This window comes from Oratosquilla oratoria, chromosome 14, assembly GCF_046742065.1.
Source record: "Oratosquilla oratoria isolate Oo_2021 chromosome 14, ASM4674206v1, whole genome shotgun sequence".
Taxonomy (NCBI): domain Eukaryota; kingdom Metazoa; phylum Arthropoda; class Malacostraca; order Stomatopoda; family Squillidae; genus Oratosquilla; species Oratosquilla oratoria.
Window position 1 is genome coordinate 27,404,448 of NC_134790.1, and position 20,192 is coordinate 27,424,639.

The window sequence follows — 20,192 nt, forward strand, 5'->3', positions numbered from 1 at the left end:
GCCCTAGTACAGCCTTTACTGGACTACTGTAGCCAACTGTGGTCACCTCACATGAGGAGTAACAAATGCCCGACCCTACAGCCTCAGGGCTCCTGTAGGCCACAAACGACGAAAGAACAGGACGCAGGTGCAACAGAAGGAATATAACAGACAAAGTCCCAGCAAGAGTCAAGACCCTACTGGTGTCCAATATCACATGATGGGCCTAGAATATCTCTTTAATGCACTGCCCAAAGGCGTGAGAAGCATCCCTGGTTGCCCAGTAGACAAATTCAAAACTAGCCTGGACAAGTTCTTAAAATCTTTGCCCGACAAGCCCCCAGTACCGGGCTACACCAGCAGACGTAGGACCTTTAACACCAGACCAGACCAAATGGACATTCTACACAGGAACACCTGATCTGGTTGCAGCGGTGGACCACCACGAATTTGAGGAAGGACCTCACAGTAAACAAGTATTATTCATTCATTATGTCTACCTTGTTAAAGTATTAGAAAACAAATGGTTGTTAAGAGTGTGGGATGAGTGAAGGGTTGATGCATCGCTTATCTGGCACTTCCCCTACAAGGGGGGAAAGGCTTTTTGGTACATATACTGTATGTGTATATTTTATATTATATTCTCCACCATAATATCGATATGTGTTATCTTTATTTTAATTTTTTAAGGAAACGTGTGAGTGAAAGGCTGAAGTAATTTGGAAGAAATATATATCTGAAAAACGAAAAAAATATTACGTTTAAATTATAAACACATAATTCTTTTTATCTTATTAATGACGATGAATTTCTAATCTTAAAAATGTGTCGTTATGGATAGTAGCTCGTTTCGTATGTTCTTATAACACTACATATATTTTTTTTTACTAATACAAGCGAGTTAAACGTTCTAACACATTGACGAGACGAATTGTAGATTCCACTATCGGAGAGAAGAATGTTGTGCAAAGATACGTATACTACGTCACTGTCTCTTCACCGCTGAAGAGGATCACAGACAGTGATCGCAATATACGTACCTTTATCTACATTCTTTTCGCCGATCGTGGGACCTATATAGAACTTGTTACTAATAATTTAGGAACACATTCACGGTCCAAAATGACAAGATTTGTTCCCTTTTCTTTGCGAGTAGAGATAAATCTTTAAAGAGATAAATGAATAAAAGACTCGTTCTTTTAAGTTTAAACATTCCTTTTTCCAGCTTTCCTTCTCCAATCTTTCGTCTATTGACTGTTCCTCTTTCTTTTGGCCTTGGGAGATACATGTACATTGATGGCTGGGTTGGCTACCCCTTTAAAGGGGAAAAATTAGCTGTAAATGAAATATACAGTTCAGGAAGAGCGTATTAGCCTCTTCGATATTAAGGAGAGTACCATGGATGGAAGAGGGGGAGGAGAAGAGGAGGAGAAGAAGAAGAAAAAGATGAAGAGAAAGAAAGAGCCAAAATGAGAAAAATGCCACTCAGCACAAAAGAGCTTAACTCTTCTTCTCACCCCGCCTCTTTTTCCAATAATCATTTGCCCCATAGTTGAGATTGAGCCATGAATGGGAATTCCCCTGTGATCATCGATATTTCTTTCTTCATCGATTGTGGTTATGGGATCTCTCTCTCGACTGGATCATTATGTAAGAACAAGTTCTCCGTTACAAAGCCGGCGACCTCCCGGCAGGATCTCCTCTACCTCCGTCTCAGCCTTCACCTCTTTCTCACCTCCCCAGACCTCTCCTCTCCTCTCACATCATTTTCCACCGTGACCACGAGCGTCTCCTCTTCCTCCACCTCTTCTTCCATGTTTATACTTCCCTCCGCTTCCCGTTTTCTTATTCTTCCTTCTACGCTTCTTCTTTTCTTTTCCTATCTTCATTTTTCGTTTCTATTTACTCTGTCCTCTTCCTCTTTGTTCTTCTTCTTTCTCTGAAGCCTCTTCTTTTCTTATATTCACCCCCTTTTCTTCCAGTTCCACTTTCTCGCATTATTTCTATTTTCTTTCTTACTCCTCTTTCTCCCTTATCTCCCTCCTCCCTGCTTACTCATCTTCAGTTCTCATGCCAATTTTCCTCGTGTACCTGATTTGCTTCTTTCCTTTTCCTTGTCCTACTTAGTCTGACCAAACAGGTTGAAATGAAAACCAGTATTATATGCACGCATGCTTGCATGCTTACAGAAACACACACACACACACACACACACACACACACACACACACGCACACACACACACAGGGGCACACACACACATATACAAACACGCGCGCACACACATTCATGCAATCCAAATTCGAACAAGATCGAAAACAATTTGTGATTTATTTACTAAAGAAAGGAAGACGATTCGAACAAAACCCAAGAGAAGCTGGGGACCCTTATCCTCACCTTCTACAACTCCTATGTCACTTTTCTTCCTTCATCCTTCTATCCCCCCCTTCCCTCCTCCCTTCCTTTCCTCCCTCCACCCATCTTTACTTTCTATCTTCCTTACATTTTTTTTTCTTTTATTACTTCCTTCCCCCACCAATACCGTCATCACCGCCTTTTTCACAACTGCGATAGCCAATCGACATCAACAACAATTGTTTCTTCTTGACCTCATGGGGGCGTAAGAAAATACTGCCTGGGAGCTTGCTTGCCAGAGATAACTCACGGGGCTGGAGGAGAATGGTGAGCTAGGCTAGGTGCTGACATAACGGGACGTCTGCTGCCTCCACAGCCTAGTCATCTCGCCCAAATACAGACCAGACTTTGTGCATCCCAACAGCATTCCATAAGATAGTAAACTACAGCCTTCTTTCACAGCAACACCCGGTCCCCCGAGATGACAAAACTCTTTTATCATTAGCAAGTATAAAATAAATTAAGAAATGAACCAAGACCAATTGATTCTTTCCATCGGGGATGCACCAAAAAATGAACAAAATAGTTTAGTACAAAAAAAAAAAAAAAAAAAAAAAAAAAAAATTAATAATAATAATAATAATAATAATAATAATAATAATAATAAATATTTTGCGTTGGTGATGATGGTAACACGGGAATCTAAAAATTTCATACTGGGATGCATTCATTTTCAGTCCGAGCACCTACGCCCTACGTGTCATGTGTTCCCGTACGATTTTTGGCGTGACGTCAGCGCCCTGCCCTTGTATCCTTGACGGATGTAGCATCGATCTTAACCACCTCCAATACAGTGCCGCACTTTTGAGCTTTTCTTCTGGACTGACAGACTTGTTTCATCTTGGGGTCCACCCAATGGCTGAATGGAATTGTCTGCAAATGTCATGGAAAGAAATCTGCAAACTACGTCACTGAGCTGAAATAGTTTGTTATATTATCGATATTGCTTTCTCTCTCTCTCTTTGTGTGTGTGTGTGTGTGTGTGTGTGTGTGTGTGTGTGTGTGTGTGTGTGTGTGTGTGTGCGCGCGCCCGCGCGTGTGTATGTGTGTGTGTACGTGTGTGTGTGTATGTGTGTGTGTGTGTGTGTGTGTGTGTGTGTGTGTGTGTGTGTGTGTGTGTGTGTGTGTGTGTGTGTGTGTGTGTGTGTGTGTGTGTGTGTGGTCTTAAGACAGTGGCATTGCAATCATTCCAGCAACAAGTGTACAGCTGGATATAAAAGTTCCCTTACGGGGGGGGAGAGAGTGCAGAGCGCTTCAAGTCTTTCCTTCTCGAAGATTCCTTGAAATAACCTTCACGTTTTAGAGAATTAGAAAAAAAAAATAGAATAAAAAAAAAGTGAGTGACTCTTCCATAAATATAAAATTCGCAAGGCAATTTTTTTATTTTTTTTTTTTATAACTGATTCAACCAAAGGTAATGTTCACAAGTTTAATGACCATGCAAAAATATAAAGATTATTATATTTTCTAATAATCTGTTCAGGTAAAAGTATTAATGACAATGCAAAAACATAAAGATAGTTATCTCTTCTGATAACTGATTAAATGTAAAAATATGAAAAATAGGACTAAAAATCGTATTTTCTTTTTATCCCTCCGCATTTTTTTTACCAAAGAGTGCAAGTTAAAGTTACTAAGAAAATTTTATTTAGGTGAGAGGAGTCTTCTCAGAACACAAGACAAGTGAGGCTCCAAAAGTCGTCGCCTCTCGCTGGAAGGGGCGAAGAAAAAGAAAAAGAAGAAAAAGAAAAAGAAGAAAAAGAAAAAGAAGAAGAAAAAGAAAAAGAAAAAGAAGAAGAAAAAGAAGAAAAAGAAAAAGAAGAAAAAGAAGAAGAAAAAGAAGAAAAAGAAGAAAAAGAAGAAAAAGAAGAAGAAGAAGAAGAAGAAGAAGAAAAGTTGCTCCCAAGTTTGCAAGTCGAGGCGTCAAGATGAAGCCTCCCAGGTTTCCAGATTTCACATCACACCTGGTCTCCAAACCCTCCGGTCTCTCCACTCTTGGAAAAGTCTCTCCAGCATGCATAGTCTTTGTGGGAAAATTGTGTTTTCTTCTCTGCTTAAAAGAGATCTTTTGCTTACAAAAGACCTGCGAGTTGTCTGCTTGTGAATGTGTCATTACAGGAGCAGTGATGAATACACCAAGCCGCCATCTTTGACCTTGGCGAATTCTAACCTCCACTCAACTCCCCGTTTTCTCCCACCTCCGACCCTCACCTGAATAAAATCGACTGACGGCAATAGACTTTGAGAAAGACACATCAAGTACAAGAATAGAAAGAAGAAAAATTAAAGACGAGAAAATATATTTGGTACATTGAGGCAAGCAACATAAGCGTCTTCATGGCTGTGTGATCCTGCAATGCTTAGTTGTTGTTTTTTACCAAAACTAGATAATTTTATTCATCTTTTTCGTATTCTTAAGTAAAGAGGAAAGAGTTACTCATCCTAATCAACCCCATGCATACAAAGTGACGCTTGTATGAAAATGGCAGTTACCGATAAGCCTATCGAAGTAAATACCACCGTAGGACGTAACCTTTCTTAGGACGACGTTTTGCATGTAATGAACTTTGTGATACTTAACAAGCGAGACGTCGTTCCGATAGAGGCTCCGTTGTCTCGTCGTGTTTGCTTTGAGAAAGTGACTTGTTGTTTTGTTCTAATAAATACTACACGGTTTTAGGTAGGAGCATGGTGCCTCTTCAACAATGAACTATGTATGGCAACCATACATACTTGTATGTATTCAATATTTACTGACGATATTAAATAAATTTCACTGATATCAGATGACCGTGTCAGAGAGTTGCCAGATACTCTAGAAAGACATCTGAGACCTCTAGATCGTTATTGAAATCACAAGAGAGATTAAGGTATTGAATAACGATTAATGACAATAGCATTATTACTGATTTATATTATTATTGTTATTAGCAAAATTATAATCATCACGTGAAGGTGATTGAGCTCGTTACGAGTGACAATTATTGAATTCATCTCTCGTGAAAAACAAATCAAATTTTAAGAATGCGTGCGCACACCCACATACACCTACACCAAGTCCAGCCTGGAAGTTCAGAGGGCGTCCGTGGGGGTGCACATGTGTGTGGTCACACCTACAGCTACACACACACACACACACACACACACACACACACACACACACACACACATACACACAAACATGCACAATACATATACAAATACATACACACATACTGTACATACACATATGTGCACATATACAGATGCGTACACACATACATACACATGCACACACATACACATGTACACACATTCACATTCATTCACACAAATACGCACATACATGCACACACGTGCACGCATACACGCGCGTACACACACACACAGTTGGTTATAACAATGATGATGTGGGAACAATCTTACAAAACAAGAAGTGGGGAAACTGACGCCGACGTCTGGGCTTTAGAAGCTGAAGGTGAACAGGTGCGTACGTACGTGCGTGCGTGCGTGCGTGTGTGTGTGCGTGTGTGTGTGTGTGTGTGTGTGTGTGTGTGTGTGTGTGTGTGTGTGTGAGAGAGAGAGAGAGAGAGAGAGAGAGAGAGAGAGAGAGAGAGAGAGAGAGAGAGAGAGAGAGAGAGAGAGAGAGAGAGAGAGAGAGAGAGAGAGAGAGAGAGAGAGAGAGAGAGAGAGAGGAGAAACAAAGCCTCCACAATCACTCGTACAGAAAAGGGAGAAATGGAGAGAGTCCAGAGGAGAGGGAGGGAGGGAGGGAAAGAAAAAATGAAGGAAATTAGAAGACTGGAGGTGGGAAAGAAAGAAGGGAGAAAAAAAAATAGAATAAGGAAAATGGGAAGGAGGGCGAGCGAGCTAAGTATAGAGAGAGAGAGAGAGAGAGAGAGAGAGAGAGAGAGAGAGAGAGAGAGAGAGAGAGAGAGAGAGAGAGAGAGAGAGAGAGAGAATTTTTATTTACAAAAGAAGGAAAACAAAAACGAAACAATACCACTCGATAACTTCCTGGTCGTTCGCTTGAGAGAGGCAGAACAGCAAAGGAAATACAACCTAACCCTGCCAGCTACTTAACACCAAAGCCTTCAAGCTGACTCGCACAGAAAATGCACAAATTTAATAGACATAGTATAAAATATAACAAGATAAAATCACCTGCGAGGCGATAAGTTGCCCCTTTCAGCGCACCGCATCGATCAGCTTTGTTTTTACCAATGTGCGCAAAAAAAAAAAAAAAAAAAAAAAAAAAAAATTTCAGGGTGAACGGGACCAACGCTGTGTAGTACCTGCCTGTCGTGGTCCTGAGACGGATGTCGAAGAGAATCATCTCCCAAAGCCCATCAACACCCTCCTCTCCACATGGAGGTGCAACAGCCCTAAACCCCTCCATTCTCTATCCTCCATATTTTTTTTTTTTTTTTTTTTTTTTTTTCAAAAATGGAGTTGCCAACTGGATACTGGTTCCCTTCTCCTCCTCGTCCTCTTCTTAGCCGAGGACAGAGACTTGTAGACTCGTTGACACGGGGCTAGTTTAGTAGCCGCTAGTTCTAGATGCCCGGCAAGTCCGTCTTGACACTATGATAGTTTGGAGGCAAGTTGACTAACTTTCCCTTGACATTGGACAAGTAGAGGGGTACTAGTTGCTAGCATTATCGGCTACTAAACTAGCCCCTTGTCAACGATGCTATCGGAGGTATCCTTAAAAAAATATTTCTTTATATAAATCTTATACGAATCCTTGGAAGGGAAAGATTTATATAAGGAAATATTTTTTTAAGAATACCACCGTAAGAATCTTACGGTGGCATTCTTTAAAAAAAATCTTTCCCTTCCAAGGATTTATATAAAGAAAGAGTTTTTTAAAGAATACCACTGTATGGTCCCACATTAGTACAACAAAGATAACAGTCTAACGTTTCCACCCGGAGAGGCCAACGGACGAGCTTGAGGACTGCTGCCGGGCGTTGTGGTGTTGCGGGCCTCCAGTCAGTGAAACTAAAGGAAATAAATATTATAATTCTTAAAAAAAAAAAATCTAATGGAGCAATGACTCGTTTTCTGTTATACATTAAGGAATGAGAATTAAGTTTTAATGCATGTCTTACGCATAATGGAATTAGAATTAAACTTTCGTGTTCCTTTAAAGCAGTGGTTCCCAAACTATCTTACCTGACGCCCCCTTTTTGGTTCCAGTAGACCCGCGCGCCCCCATTTCCCCCTCTTTTGTTCATGTGAAATCATTCTTGCATTCATTTCTTAGCATTGTTCAAGGAAAACAGGTTTCTGTTCGTATTAAATTTTAATAATGAAAGCCACTCCAACAAATAATAGTACATTCCAGAGACATTTTTCTAAGTAACTAAAAACGAAACATTTGGTTCAAAGGGAGCGAAAAAAAAAAGTTTGAACATTAGCATATTGGCACAATTGACTTGCAATTTTAAGAATAGATAACTTGAAAACATGGCGTATAATATTTGGAAAAACTCATGAAACTACGGCACAATTTATGAACTAATTTAGTGAGATGGATGCTGCTGCTTCTTCCTCACAAGATTAGAAATTCTAGGATTGAAGTATTGGGAGTTTGTGGCGAGTCCCTCAGTGGCGTCACTGTGGTCGATATCGGTTAACGTGTCCAAAACGTGTAAGAACTAGCTTAATAGAAAACGGGTTGGAGTGACTGCTACAATTATACTTTGCATTCATGTAATGGCAGATATTTGTTCTTTGAATGATTTTATTATTCTAATCAAACAAATATTTTTGAGCAGATGAATTCACGCCCCCCTTGTACCTCACGCCTCCCTAGGGGGGGCGCGCCCCCCTAGTTTGGGAACCACTGCTTTAAAGGGTCATTATGCGCTGGTGGACTACATGATGTAAGGTTGGTGAAAATTAAAAGGTGAGGAGCCTACGCCAGGAGGCGCTGAGTAGCTGCGGCCGAAGCCGTCACCTTTGCCCTATCATTATGCGCTTTAGAGACTGTAGGGTTATGTAACAGTAACTGCTGGGAATAGGAGAAGAGTGCGGGATTCGAAACCACAACTAAGAGAAGGCGAGACGTAAGAAATCGGAACGAGGAAAGACACAAAGATACAGAGACAGAGACGGAGATAAAGACAGAGAAACAGAAGAAAGGTCGAGAGACAAAAGACAGAGGCAGAGTCGGAGAGAGAGAGAGAGAGAGAGAGAGAGAGAGAGAGAGAGAGAGAGAGAGAGAGAGAGAGAGAGAGAGAGAGAGAGAGAGAGAGAGAGAGAGAGAGAGAGAGAGAGAGAGAGAGAGAGAGAGAGAGAGAGAGAGAGAGAGAGAGAGAGAGAGAGAGAGAGAGAGAGAGAGAGAGAGAGAGAGAGAGAGAGAGAGAGAGACGGAGATGGAGGGAAAAGACGATGACGGACGGAGAGGGGTTGAGGGGTAAATGAACTATATAAATGTCTGAGCCTGGATGGAGCAGTGGAAGACATGCGGGCGGGCGGGCGGGTTGGCGCGCGTTGGCGGCAGCGAACTTTGACACCAAGACGATCGATAGATACGATCCAGAAAAAGAAGAGAACCAGGAAATGTGGGTACGGGCAATGATGATGGAGATAAGGTGGAGGAAGAGGAAGAGGAAGAGGAAGAGGAACCAGGAAATGTGGGTAGGGCAGTGATGATGGAGATAAGGTGGAGGAAGAGGAAGAGGAGGTGGAGGAAGAGAAGGTAATGTAAGACGAGGAAGAGTGAGAAATGGATAAGGAATAGGTATGAGATTAGTAGCAACAGTAGTAGCAGGGTTAGGAGGAGAGGATGGAGGAGGAGTTAGAGGAGGAGGAGGAAGAAGAGAAGTAGGAGGAAGAGTCTATTATATGAATCTACTTTCCCTAAAACAAGCATAGACTCAGGGGTGATTTGATAAGGATCTTTAAGATTCTAAAGGAAATTGACATCAATAGTGACGAAATTTTCACACTGAATCCAAATCAGAGAGGAAATAATGGTCTCAAACTACCAGGAAGTAGATATGATTTGGAATTGGGTAGAAACAATTTAGCCAATCGTGTAGAAACTGAATGGAATAAACTTCCTGCAGAGGGAGTGCTATGTAGTACAGTTCGAAGTTTTTAAGATTTGTTTAGATAAACACCTAAATAATATGCTGTAATTTCTGTCATTTATTTCATCTTGTTTTATTTTTTCATTTATTATTTATCTATTACTTATCTGGTTATTTTTTATTATTTATTTATTATCTATTATAAATTATTATTATTTATCTGTGTTTATTATTTATCGTTATCTATTTTTCTATTTTTTTCATGTATAAATTTGTCTATTTTTCTATTTTTCGCATCCGACCTAGTTATGGACCAAAAGGTCTCCTGTAGGTATGCTCTTCCTTTGTAATCCCTTTGGAGGAAGAAGAGGAGGAGGAGAATGGAAGAGGAGGAGGAAGAGGAGGAGGAGGAGGGGGAGAAAGAGGAGGAGGAGAATGGAAGAAGAGGAGGAGGAGGAGGAAAATGGAAAAGGAGAATGGAAGAGGAGAATGAAGAAGATGCGGATGAAGGAGAGGAGGAAGAAGAGGAGGAGGAAGAGAAGGAGAAGTAGGAGGATGAGAAGAAGGAGGAGGAGGAGAAGAAGTAGCGGGAGTTGGAGGAGGATGAGAAGAAGAAGTAAGGGGAGGAGGAAGCAAAGGAGTAGGAGGACGAGAAGAAGTAGGAGGAAGAGAGGGAAGAAGAAGAGAAGTAGAACAAGGAGGAGGAAGAGGAGGAGGAGGAGGAGGTGGAGGAGGAGGAGGAAGAGGAGGAGGAGGTGGAGGAGGAGGAGGAAGAGGAGGAACCATACAAGAACTACAAGAGGATCTCTATCGGTTGACAAGAGGCACCAAATCTAGTAAACAAATAAAAGAACAAGTACATAAATGAATAAATACATAAATACGATAAAAGAACAAAAAAAACAAAAAGAGGAGGAGATACGAAGAGGAACAAAGGAAGGTAAGAAAAAAAAGTTATGAAGATTTCGAGATGTACGGTCATGACTCCACCCTTCTCTCCCACTCCCCCACTCCCTTCTTCCTCCATTTCCAACTCCCTCCTTCCTCCACTTCCAAAGATGGAGGGTAAGGGCACAGTAAACTTTCTCTTGATCAAGAGGTCAAGTATAAACTCGAAAGAAAGATGAGAAGAGCAAACGATCATGCATTTGGCCAAATACACTGACAGACGCGTGCGTGTATTTACCTAATTGTTATTTTGTTTACCTAATTGCAAGGTTCCGCCCGATACCCCTCCCTCCCTCTCTCTCTCTCTCTCTCTCTCTCTCTCTCTCTCTCTCTCTCTCTCTCTCTCTCTCTCTCTCTCTCTCTCTCTCTCTCTTGTGGATCAAACTTTAACTCTAAAATCGTTTACTTAAGGTATGACAGTTATTCTACGTCTTTCTTAAAAGACACCAAACCTTCATTCCAGAAATTGTAGACAATTTTATTCTCCCCCACTGTACACACACGAACGAATAAACGAATGAACACAACGAAGAGAATCTGAAAGTGAAAATAGAGAAGGCGAAGTTGCCCATTAGGAGAGAAGCGCTGGATTCTACAGTCCATAACAGCAAGTTGCTTACATGTTGCACAGAATCTATGCCATGGTCAGTTGAATTTATTGAATATTTTCTTCACTAATTGTGATAAATAGAGAGAAGAGGGTAGAGGGGAGTGGAGTATGTAGGGGATGGAATGGGTGGGAGTGGTTTCTATGCCTTTGTTTTTTGGCTACTTCTCTTGTATGGAAAAAAAAAACCTTTGGTATATGTATGTCCTTCTAGACTCAAAAAAATTCACTTTTTACAAACTTTCTTAACTCTGTTCTTTATCTATTATTATCTATCTATATTTTACTTTTATTTATTTATTTATAGATATAGCTATATCATCTACACCTGACTACAGGTGGTGTTGAAGTCGTAAAAGGTAAGTTATAGTGTTCTAGAGTTCAATGTAAGAGGGACATTACGACCCACTTGCGATACATTATATCTATACAAATATACCTTTCACAGCAATCAAACTAATATAATTTTGTTCACAAAAATCACTTTAACTATAAGTAAATTACTATACTTATTTAAAATAAATACCCGTAGAAAGAAAAAAATATTTGCATATATTTGAGGCGTAGGTAGGAACCTAAGCTAGAGAATGTCACATCAATAAGATTATATTAACCAAATGAACGTTAAATCGGGAACGTCAGTGGCCTTCGTTCTAGTCTCGAAAGAACGTCAGAAACGATCTCTTGCGTTCTTCATGGAAAAAAGAAAAATTATTCTTAATCCTCTTCAACACAGAGAGAAAGGATGCTGGATTGAAGATGATCTTTTCCAACCCAAACCTTATAGGCGGAGTTTCACATACTCAGCTTCAACAAATCGCCTCTGGTTCGCTAGAATAATATGAATAAAGTATCTCACCATGTCGAAGAGCTTTATGAAACATTTACAAATGATCAATGAACTCGTACATGGCCTCCACGCATGCACGAATGCATACGCGCGCACACACACACACACACACACACACACACACACACACACACAAACACACACACACACACACACACACACACACACACGGGAAATTTTATTTGGTCAATCAATCACCAATCACCACGGCATAGCTTATCACATAACCAATTTAGTTAGATGGACCTAATCATGTCCAATCCACCAGTCACCCAACTGGAGTATGCAGCAATGACCTGAAAACCTCAATAAAGATTATAAATAAACTTGAAGATGGGCACCAAGACTGAGCAAGGCGAGTATCAAGGATGGACGTAAAGGAAGGGAGAAAGACGACATTTTACATAAATACACTGTAAGAAAGAAGAAAGAGGAGATATGGGATCTTTAATGGAGAAATGGGTTATAAGTAAATAGGATTATGTAATGACATCAAGCGAGATGAACAAGAAAACACACTAAAAATAATCAAATAAATAAATAAAATAAAAAAGTAAACGGTAGAAAGATTGAACAATTTACCAGCGGAAGTAATCAAGCCCCAGACCACAAAGGTCTTTAAAAGGAATAACGATGACTACAAGTTGACGTGAAATAATGAATAAATAAAGAAAATAGATAATGATAAAAATAATAACGAAAAAGACTACACTGGACAGGCAGAAGCACATGCAACCCTTGACGTGGGTAATGGCAACATGCATACACATATGCATATACATTAATATATACAATGTATATATTAATGTATATGCCTATGTATATTATACATATATGCACATATACACACATGCATTCACAGGGTACAGTGATGCGGGTGTAATCAAGACATATGTGCTAAATTAACATTCTTCCGCGGACTGAGGAAAACCAAAAATAGACAAACTGTTTATTGCAAAAACAGCTGGAGCGTGGGCAGTTTGAAAAGTATGATTTACGCACATCTACAATTACAAAGAATACAGCTATAAAGATGGGGGTACCACAATTTTTCGTAAACATCATCTTGACAAACACCGTGAGAGGATGAAATTCAAGGGCACTGCATCAACAGACAAAAAACAACATACACATGATATACTCTCTATAAATATGTGTATATATATACGTGTGTGTGTGTGTGTGTGTGTGTGTGTGTGTGTGTGTGTGTGTGTGTGTGTGTATGTGTGTGTGTGTGTGCGCGTGCGTGTGTACTTTTGTTTGCAAGCGTGCATTCGTGTATGTGTGTGTGTGTTCGTTTGTTTACATGCATTCGTGCGTGTGTGTGTGAGATATTGTGAGTGCAGGTGTGTGTATTTCGCTCACACCTGTGGGTAAGATACGTGAATATGTACAGAAAAGTGAACTGCATGGAGTCCAGTGGAAGGTCAGATCAAAGAAACAATGTTTTTTTGTTGTTTTTTTAGGGGGGGGGTTGTTCAGCCACGCTCACCAGATCAATTGACCTTAGTATGACCCAAGCCTTTACCTGAACTGGTGAAAGTAGAATATCCAAAATGCTATGAAACAGAACCAGTTTGGATCTCATTTTATATCCCAATCATAAACCTTCCTCCTATCAATAACGTGGTTTTGGAAGTAATAAGAATAATTACACATTAATATCATATCATACGAGAGCTAAAGCCTTCAACAATAACAAGTACGCCTCTGGTAGATTGCAAAAGAGGAATGCATGAATTGACAAATCAGCATCTTCATCCGGGCGGTGATTGGATGTTTCTTCATTGTGCAGGAATGTGCCTCCGAGCGTCATATTCGTAGATTGAGTCATCGTCATCTGACGTTCGAATGCGGTCTCATCGACCACAGATTCTACACAATATCAATTGGAGACCTTTTGGTCTATAACAAGGTCGAACGAAGGAAATAAATTTAAGAAATTAACACTAACAGGCACTACATAAAATGTATTTCTTTGTTTATTTCTATTCATGTGTCATTTGATTCGTATAGATAGCATCAATCTGTGTTATTTCAAAATTGTCTGTTTTTTCAGCAAGTTTGTTACTTTTTCTTTGTTATACGCATTTACAGTCCCTTTATCATAGTATATAACCTTGATAACATATTCGCTCTTATTAGTGACGTAATCCGAAGTCAAATTATCTAACATTTATGCCACAATATGTCGAAACTGAGAACCATATGCGATTTGAGCATCTTTTAACCCAAACCCCAACCTCATCAGCTGATGTAATAATAAAGCAATTCTATTCACTTTCCGCAGTTATCTTTATGGTATAAATCATTACAACACAACGACTTCATAGAAATAATCTAACACATGCACTGAGGAACAAATCAAATTTCCATTTCTGACAGAATTAAACATTCATTTTTTTTTTTATTATAATATGATATCGCATTAAAGAGTCTAAGAGTTCTCTCTCGATGAAAGAGCAGCATCTACTACACAACTGTCTTTTGTATTAACTCCCAATATACATTCATGAGTCACTTGAAGTCCACTGCTGGACAACGACGTCTCCCAACCTGTTTTCCTGCTCACGTATACGAATGATCGATTTTAGAGGTGCCTTACCAACGTAAACACGACAAAAATATCTGAAGAACCTGAGAGATGGAGGGAAGAGAGATAACCAGTTCCTATAATCATTAGCATAACCGCAAGTACTCGAACTCCAATTCTTCAAGAAATCTCTCTCTCCTAGCCTCGCACGGGGCACAAAAATGACAAGGATTTCCACACACAAAACAACAACAACAACAACAAACACCCAGGATGTCGAGGACAGCGATAACACCCATGCAAGAAACAGAAGCCATCTGGTGTCTTTGAGACAGCGGACTTCTTGTCCATGCCCTCCATGTCCCTTCCTCTGTAGGCACGCTGTCCTTTTCCTCTGAGGATTCCGGAGAACAGGGATCCTCTGTCGAGATGATGTATAGGAGGTTTTGTACGCGCACGAGACCAAGAAAGGAACCTTGAGGGGAAAAATGCAAATATGATTCATGCGGAACGTCTTACCATAATCTGTCTAGGAGAACAAGGAATGCTCACAAACGAAGTAATAGTGTGCTTGAAGTGGATCATTAAGAGCGTACTAGTGGATCACTAAGAAGGCATTAAGTACTTGTAGAGCACGAAGAGAGACCAACAGCAGATCTTGTAGATACTAATAAAAGCCAATTTCCATGACATTTAGGGCTCTTGTTAAATATATGGCACGATGATGGTGTTCCCACGGTAGGGGGCACTCTGCTGTGGCACTTTTGACCTATGTGTTTGGACAGCTAGGATATGTGGCAAGCGCCAACAGCCATTGGAGAGTGAATACAGTCATCAGTGTTGAAAGATAAGAATTAATCTTCTATTGAAATGCGTCTGAAATCTCGGCGGATAGAGACAATGATGTACTGTAAGAGAAACAAGTTTTTGCTAACATATATTGAAAAGGCGAAAGATAAAAAAGAGAATTGGTGACAAAATAAATTAAACACGTTTCAATATACACATAAACAAGCAAATATATAAATAACTCGATAAATTAATGAATAGATTAATAAAAGTACATAGCTAACAAAACTGAACACCAGAAACGATCGTAACTGAGAGCAGTGGCAACGGTTTCTATTTTAATTCTAAAAAGTAAATCGAGTGGCTGTAAAACACAGAGAAAAAAAATATAAAATAAATGTGGTTGGCGAGGAGTTGACGACGACGTGACTCATGAAGGACTGAGAAGAAACCTTGACTTCTGTACACGTGTGTACGTCAACTTGACGACTGTTCTGAAGTGGAGCGCATTCAGATCGTCGAGCATGGCCGGAAAAAAAAAAAAAATCAGCATATGATGTGTTTCTATGATTTTTGTAAACTTTTTTGTTTGCAGTGCTGTAAATCGTTTCCAAGAGGTGGCATATTTGTTATGGTATATTCTTGTCAATATCATATTTTCTCTCTCTTGATCTCCTACTTCGTTGGCAGGGCAGGGGATGTCTCTAGGGGAAGAGGGAGAGAGAAATTGAATTCTGCCACAAGGAAAGCCCACGGGACGCTAACCACTGCATCATGACAGTTGGCGAACCCTGCCATTTATTTATCTATTTTGATGTTATTTCTCTATTTTTTATTCTATTATTATTTTTTAAGAACCGAGCTTTAAAATCTACCTTCTATCAATAGCATTGCATAACGATGCATCGTTATTTTTCTTAAGGGATTCAAAGCGTTTATCAACTTGTGCGCGTTCCAGAGAACCTTTCTCCTTAGGCGATACCAAAGACGGACATAATCTCTACCAGGCGTGGACAGGATGTCAACTGAGGCAAGTTTACAAAGGTTTACGATGGAAGCGTATGTCGACAGGAAACTTTCTGGTCCATAATTAGGTCGGATGCTACGATCTGGCATACGACACAGCGGTGATGACTATTACAACAACGACACCGTTCACGGGGAGATCCGATGATGTCACTAAGGACGAATTTAGAATACGAGTTAAATATATCCTGCAACGTTAGCGTCTTGTTTATTCCTTTGAAAAGGGATCAACACCCGCGACTGTCACTTGTTTCCGATTGTTACTTGTTTTTTTATTTATTTATTAATTTGTTAATTTTCTTATTTCAAGCTCAGTGGAAACCTAAACAAACAACTTGACGACTTTCTTGTGGAACCACAAACACTAATACTGGAAAAAGGCACGGAAATGCTGACAAAATTAACAAAGTCTCAGAAAGATAAATATGAATACATAAATATAACTAAATAAATACAAATGAATAAATAGGTAATTAAAATACGAAATAAAATTAAATAAACCAGGTTTGCAGTAGCTTTAACTTATTCAGCAGTAGTACCATTCAATCCATTGTTATTCCCTTTTACAAACAAATAAAGATAAAATATAATTATAATAAACTGATTAGATAAATAGAATGGTGATAAGTAAACATCAACAAATAAATCATCAGATAACCAAATCAAGAAATAAATTAATCAATGAATAAATCGCCTTCAGCTAAACAGAAATTCACAATTCAAAGTGCTGAGAGGATCAAAAGCCTCATATGTCAGTCTCGGGGACATCACGTGACCAATACTTACCGGGTATTGAAAATTATCAATTTGTCTAGGTTCCCATTACTGACAATCGTAACATTTTCCTAAATTCTGAGCCCTACGGCTCAGAGTTACGCAGCAGTCTTATTACTGGAGGCTCACCCCCCCCCAAAAAAAAAAAAAAAAAATTATATATATATATATATATATATAATCAAATAAAATGAATACATAAATGAATAAAACAAAACAGAAAAGGCTGGTCATATCTAATTGAATATATAAATAAATAGATAATTAAAGGAATTATCGCTACTTCTTGTGGATCAACACAAGGAAAGGAAATATTTAAGCTTGAATTTGCGCTTTGGAGGAATCCAACTAGCAGAAAGTGTTCGATCTAGCGCCTTTCGCTACACAAAACCGCAGAGCCACCAAAAACTGCGCTATGAATAATAATGGACAAATTATGCATAATTACAGCAACACATAGTAAAGCAGCATACAATTTCACTGAAAAAATATACATCTGTTGTGTCATTTGACTCCACGTGTGGGGTGGCAGGTTGGGAGGGGGGAGGGAAGTGCGCGTGGTAGGTTTGTAGCGTTCCTCTGATGTACGTGACATGTACGTGTATAACGTGCATGTAACATGCATGTATTATGTGTGGTGTGCTATGATGTGCGTATGGTATGTATGCGGTTGTGTGTGTGTGCTCACGTGGACGTGTACACTGAGTGTGTGATTCACCTTGGTCTTTGGATCACGTGTTGGATTCGTGATCGACACCTATTTCCCTCCCGGAAGAGAGCTCAGAGCTCGTATGACCGATCTATGGGTAATGCATGACCTTACACGCACACACACACACCCAACTCCACGACCACAAGAGTTGGAGTAACGACTCGAAGCGCAGCGATACTGAAATAATTTCAGCCCTGGGCAGGATTCGAACCAGGCACCACCGATACCTCCGTACTGACAGTCTGAGACTCTACCAACTGCGCCACCGGTGTGTGTGTGTGTGTGTGTGTGTGTGTGTGTGTGTGTGTGTGTGTGTGTGTGTGTGTGTGTGTGTGTGTGTGTGTGTGTACACGAGCAAAGGACTAGAGAGTCTGCTTCGGCAGCAACAGGTGCCAGGCACCATATGTGACACTAGTGCCTGAGAGTGATACACACACACAAACACACAAACATACACACACGTATAAAAATTCTTACAATCACCATGACCAAATTACCATCGACAAAGGTCCTCAACTGTCCTCCCCCCCTTCCCCTTCCCCCCCCCCCTCCCATCATGGACGATAATAAGGGTCAGACACCGTGTTGGAAACCAGGCCCCTGTGACGTCACCAATTAGGGGCTCGAATTCGCTCGTTAACTTTCAACTTTCTCGGCCTTCAGCTTCCCCTTCTTCGTTGCCCTCCTCCTCCTCCCCCTCTTCTTCTTCGTTGTCCTCTTCCTCCTCTCTCTCTCTCGCCTTAACCGTGGCCGCATCGGGTGATGGGAGAAGAGGAGAAAAGGAGGAGAAGAGGAGGAGGAGGAAGAGAAGAGGATGACCAGGTCGCCCTAATGTTACAGCGAGTATCTGATGTCTCATTATCCTTCCGCTGTGACAGAGGCACGCAGGCAGACAGCCATAGACAGACATAGACAGGCAATCCGGCAGGCGTCAACAGAAAGGCAGGAGGACAGGCAGTCAAATGGAAACATACATGTAGACATACAGCAAGAGAAAGGCATGCTGACAGAAAGGGAGATAGGGTGGCTGGAAGTTTTGCGTGCGCTCGAGCACACACACACACACACACACACACACACACACACACACACACACACACACACACACACACACACACACACACACACACACACACACACACACACACGCAATAACAAGGTAACACTTTAACCAACATTTATTCCATCAAACTCATCACTTTCATCATCCATAACCCAGACAGCCAACAAACCAGCTCATTAATCTAGCACCAGGGTTAGCTCCCTTGGCAACAAACCCTCCGAGTCCACTTGACCAATCTAATCCTAATGGGAATAAAGAAAACCGTCGGCAATCATCTTATCTGTGAATGTTTTCTTCTGCCAATTAGTCGACCCCGTGTATGAAGACGACCCCGTAGATCGACATCAACGAATCGCTTGTTCGACTCTTCGCGCTTCTTTTTCCTCCTCGATTTCGTTCAACTTTTCCTTCCTCCTCTCTTTTCTTTCTTTTTTATCTTACAGCTCTTCCTCGTTTCAAACACTTCTTTCTACTCTTTAATTCCTTCTCTTCATCTTCCCTCTCCTGCTGACTAAATACTACTCTTGTTTTCTTCTTCCACTGCCTTCTCTTTTCTTTCATTCTCTCTCTTCCTCTTCCTTCCCCTCTTTTCCAACTCCTCCTCTTGTTCCTCTTCCCCGTCCTCCTCATTTCTTCAATTCCTTCTCTTCCTCTTCCCTCTCCTCTTTTCCAACTCCTCCTCTTGTTCCTCTTCCCCGTCCTCCTCATTTCTTCAATTCCTTCTCTTCCTCTTCCGTCTCCTCCTAACCAAATCCTCTTCATGTTCTCCTCGTCCACGTCCTCCTCTTTTCTTCAATTCTTTCCTTTCCTCTTCCTTGTCCTCCTGTTCAACTTCTCTTCCACTTCCTCCTCTCTTTTCCCCAACCCCCCTTCCTGCTACCTCCTCTTCCTCCTTCGCTCTCTTTTTCTTCATCCTACCTCTTCTTCCTCTTTCTCGTTCTCCTTAACGTTCTTCCTAGAAATCTTTGTCATCGTCTTCTGTTTCCTAAAGTACCACTTGACTCGTTCTTTTTCCGCTTTCTTCTGACAAGACATTTCTGAGAACCTAACTTTTTTGCTTGTCCTCACACAGAAATGATATTTCAGACCGTCCGGCAGCAGCGGGCAACCATTCTCGCAGCTGCGCACACGTGGTTATAGGCATCAAGTAAAAAAACACACTGACACGCACACACACACAAACACACACATGCTCATATATACGACACACACACACAGACACAACCACACACACATATACACAATGACATACACATACACACAGACAGACAGACACACACACACAAACCAGATAAACCACACAACCACACACATCCACAACATACATCCACACACGCACAACAAAACACACAACGACAAAGACATACATACACACACGCACACACACACAACGACACAAACACACACACATATACATACCCACACACACACTCACACAACGACATATATACGCAAACACACACAGAGAAAGATT

The 20,192-nt window shown here is 40.6% G+C and overlaps 1 protein-coding gene across 5 annotated transcripts in view; it reads right to left on the minus strand.

The window, feature by feature from the left end:
- LOC143032822 (venom dipeptidyl peptidase 4-like) overlaps nucleotides 1-20,192 on the minus strand; it is a 248,985-nt gene that overhangs the window by 157,040 nt on the left and 71,753 nt on the right. The window lies entirely within an intron of this gene.